Below are 4,506 nucleotides of genomic sequence, written 5' to 3'. Positions count from 1 at the left end.
TTGCACTCTCCTTTTGGATTTTCTTCAATATTGCTTGGGAGAGTACTAGGAGGGAGTTCAGTAATTTTCTTGCTCAGCTGACCCACTTGTCCTTCCAAATTTCTAATGGAGGACCTTGTTTCAGTCATGAAACTTTGAGTGGTTTTGATTAGATCAGAGACCATGGTTGCTAAGTCAGAGGGATTCTGCTTAGAACTCTCTGTCTGTTGCTGAGAAGATGATGGAAAAGGCTTGCCATTGCTAAACCTGTTTCTTCCACCATTATTGTTATTGAAACCTTGTTGAGGTCTTTCTTGATTCTTCCATGAGAAATTTGGGTGATTTCTCCATGAAGAATTGTAGGTGTTTCCATAGGGTTCTCCTAGGTAATTCACCTCTTCTATTGAAGGGTTCTCAGGATCATAGGCTTCTTCCTCAGATGAAGCTTCCTTAGTACTGCTTGGTGCATTTTGCATTCCAGACAGACTTTGAGAGATCAAATTGACTTGTTGAGTCAATATTTTGTTCTGAGCCAATATGGCATTCAGAGTATCAATCTCAAGAACTCCTTTCTTCTGACTAGTCCCATTGTTCACAGGATTTCTTTCAGAAGTGTACATGAATTGGTTATTTGCAACCATTTCAATCAGCTCTTGAGCTTCTGCAGGCGTCTTCTTCAGATGAAGAGATCCTTCAGCAGAGCTATCCAAAGATATCTTGGATAGTTCAGAGAGACCATCATAGAAAATACCTATGATGCTCCATTCAGAAAGCATGTCAGAAGGGCACTTTCTGATTAATTGTTTGTATCTTTCCCAAGCTTCATAGAGGGATTCTCCATCCTTCTGTCTGAAGGTTTGGACTTCCACTCTAAGCTTGCTCAATTTTTGAGGTGGAAAGAACTTTGACAAGAAGGCATTGACTAGCTTTTCCCAAGAGTCCAGGCTTTCTTTAGGTTGAGAGTCCAACCATATTTTAGCTCTGTCTCTTACAGCAAAAGGGAATAGCATCAGTCTGTAGACCTCAGGGTCAACCCCATTAGTCTTGACTGTGTCACAGATTTGCAAGAATTCAGCTAAGAACTGATGAGGATCTTCCAATGGAAGTCCATAGAACTTGCAATTCTGTTGTATTAGAGAAACTAATTGAGGCTTAAGCTCAAAGTTGTTTGCTCCAATGGCAGGGATAGAGATGCTTCTCCCATAGAAGTCGGGAGTAGGTGCAGTAAAGTCACCCAGCACCTTCCTTGCATTGTTTGCATTGTTGTTGTTTTCGGCTGCCATGTGTTCTTCTTCTTTGAAGAATTCGGTCAGGTCCTCTAAAGAGAGTTGTGCTTTGGCTTCTCTTAGCTTTCTCTTCAAGGTCCTTTCAGGTTCAGGATCAGGCTCAACAAGAATGCTTTTGTCTTTGCTCCTGCTTATAAGAAAGAGAAGGGTACAAGAAAATGTAGAATCCTCTATGTCACAGTATAGAGATCCCTTGAAGTGTCAGAGGAAAAGAAGAGTAGAAGACAGAAGTAGAAAATTCGAACTTATCAAAGGAGATGGAGTTCGAATTTTGCATTAAGGAATAGTGTTAGTCCATAAATAGAAGGATGTGAGGAGAAGGGAAGTAATTTTCGAAAATTAAGTGAAAGATTTTGAAAATATTTTTGAAAAACATTACTTAATTTTCGAAAATGAGAGTGGGAAAGAAATAAGATGATTTTTGAAAAAGATTTTGAAATTAGAAATCAAAAAGATTTGATTGAAAACTATTTTGAAAAAGATTAGGTTAAGAAGATATGATTGATTTTAAAAATATGTGATTGAAAAGATATGATTTGAAAACAATTTTAAAAAGATTTGATTTTTTTTAAAAAAAAATTAGTAACTTGGCTATCAAGAAAAGATATGATTCAAACATTAAACCTTTCTCAACAGAAAAGGCAACATACTTGAAATGTTGAATCAAATCATTAATTGATAGTAAGTATCTTTGAAAAAGAAAGAAATTAATTTTGAAAACATTTGATTGAAAAGATATGATTTGAAAAAGATTTGATTTTGAAAAACTTTGAAAACTTGAAAAAAATTTGATTTGAAAACAAAATTCTCCTCCTTGTGCCATCCTGGCGTTAAACGCCCAGAATGGTGCACATTCTGGCATTTAACGCCCAAAACTCTACCCTTTTGGGCGTTAAACGCCCAACCAGGTACCCTGGCTGGCGTTTAAACGCCAGTCTGTCCTTCTTCACTGGGCATTTTGAACGCCCAGCTTTTTCTGTGCAGTTCCTCTGCTGTATGTTCTGAATCTTCAATTCTCTGTATTATTGACTTGAAAAGACACAAATTAAAAATATTTTTGGATTTTTAATAATCAAAATGCAACTAAAATCAAATAACAATGCATGCAAGACACCAAACTTAGCAGTTTGTATACCACTGACACTAACAATATGAGAATGCATATGAGACACACAAAATACTTCAAGTCAATAGAATTCAAAGATTAGAGCAAGTAAATCATCAAGAACATCTTGAAGATCATTAAGACACATAACAATGCATGCAATTGACACCAAACTTAAGATGAGACACTAGACTCAAACAAGAAATTTTTGGATTTTATGATTTTTTTGATTTTTTTTTGTTTTGTGTTTTTCGAAAATTAAGTGGAAAAAGATATCAAAATTCTTAATGAGAATTCCAGGAATCATTGCAATGTTAGTCTAAGACTCCGGTCCAGGAATTAGACATGGCTTCACAGCCAGCCAAGCTTTCAAAGAAAGCTTCGGTCCAAAACACTAGACATGGCCAAAGGCCAGCCAAGCCTTAGCAGATCACTGCTCCAAAAGTAAGATTGATAAAAATCAACAAGCTCTTGTGATGATAAGTTGAAACCTCGGTCCAATGAGATTAGACATGGCTTCTCAGCCAGCCAGACTTCAACAATTCATCATGAAACTCTAGAATCCATCTTCAAGAATTTCGAAAAAAAATACCTAATCTAAGCAACAAGATGAACCGTCAGTTGTCCAAACTGAACAATCCCCGGCAACGGCGCCAAAAACTTGGTGCGCGAAATTGTGAACAATACTTTTCACAACTCTCATAATCCCCGGTCATGAACTCCAAAAACTTGGTAGCTCAATTCCATGGCATTACACAACTTCGCACAACTAACCAGCAAGTGCACTGGGTCGTCCAAGTAATACCTTACGTGAGTAAGGGTCGATCCCACGGAGATTGTTAGTATGAAGCAAGCTATGGTCATCTTGTAAATCTTAGTCAGGCAGACTCAAATGGATATGGTGATGAACGAAAATAACATAAAAGATAAAGATAGAGATACTTATGTAATTCATTGGTAGGAACTTCAGATAAGTGCATGAAGATGCCTTCCCTTCCGTCTCTCTGCTTTCCTACTGTCTTCATCCAATCCTTCTTCTTCCTTTCCATGGCAAGCTTGTGTAGGGTTTCACCATTGTCAATGGCTACCTCCCATCCTCTCAGTGAAAACGATTGCATATGCTCTGTCACAGCACGCGGAATTCAGCTGTCGGTTCTCGGTCAGGCCGGAATAGAATCCATTGATTCTTTTGCGTCTGTCACTAACGCCCCGCCTGCTAGGAGTTTGAAGCGCGTCACAGTCATTCAATCATTGAATCCTACTCAGAATACCACAGACAAGGTTATACCTTCCGGATTCTCTTGAATGCTGCCATCAGTTCTCGCCTATACCACGAAGACTCTGATCTCACGGAATGGTTGGCTCGTTTGTCAGGCGAGCACTCGGTTGTCAGGCGATCAACCAAGCATCGTGCAATCAGGAATCCAAGAGACATTCACTAGAGCCTTGGTTGCTTGTAGAACAAGAGTGGTTGTCAGTCACCTTGTTCATGAGTGAGAATGATGATGAGTGTCACGGATCATCACATTCATCAAGTTGAAGAACAAGTGATATCTTAGAACAAGAACAAGCGGAATTGAATGGAAGAACAATAGTAATTGCATTAATACTCGAGGTACAGTAGAGCTCCACACCTTAATCTATGGTGTGTAGAAACTCCACCGTTGAAAATACATAAGCATAAGGTCTAGGCATGGCCGTGAGGCCAGCCTCCCAATGATCTAAGAACTAGATGTCCAAAGATGATCAAAGGATCAAAAACAATCCAAGGATGAAAATACAATAGTAAAAGGTCCTACTTATAGAAAACTAGTAGCCTAGGGTGTACAGAGATGAGTAAATGACATAAAAATCCACTTCCGGGCCCACTTGGTGTGTGCTTGGGCTGAGCAATGAAGCAATTTCGTGTAGAGACTCTTCTTGGAGTTAAACGCCAGCTTTTATGCCAGTTTGGGCGTTTAACTCCCATTTGGGTGCCAGTTCCAGCGTTTAACGCTGGGATTCCTGAGGGTGACTTTGAACGCCGGTTTGGGCCATCAAATCTTGGGCAAAGTATGGACTATCATATATTGCTGGAAAGCCCAGGATGTCTACTTTTCAACGCCGTTGAGAGCGCGCCAATTGGGCTTCTGTAGC

General features: G+C 39.3%; 1 non-coding gene across 1 annotated transcript; it reads left to right on the top strand.

Annotated features, from left to right (window-relative positions):
* The first annotated feature begins 749 nt into the window (after positions 1-749).
* On the top strand, positions 750-857 carry LOC130937467 (small nucleolar RNA R71). Its single transcript, XR_009068686.1, has one exon. It is a non-coding gene; the product is annotated as a small nucleolar RNA R71 (small nucleolar RNA).
* Positions 858-4,506: the final 3,649 nt, after the last annotated feature.

The sequence above is a fragment of the Arachis stenosperma genome, chromosome 6 (assembly GCF_014773155.1).
Source record: "Arachis stenosperma cultivar V10309 chromosome 6, arast.V10309.gnm1.PFL2, whole genome shotgun sequence".
Classification (NCBI taxonomy): domain Eukaryota; kingdom Viridiplantae; phylum Streptophyta; class Magnoliopsida; order Fabales; family Fabaceae; genus Arachis; species Arachis stenosperma.
This window is presented reverse-complemented; position numbering and strand designations above follow the sequence as displayed.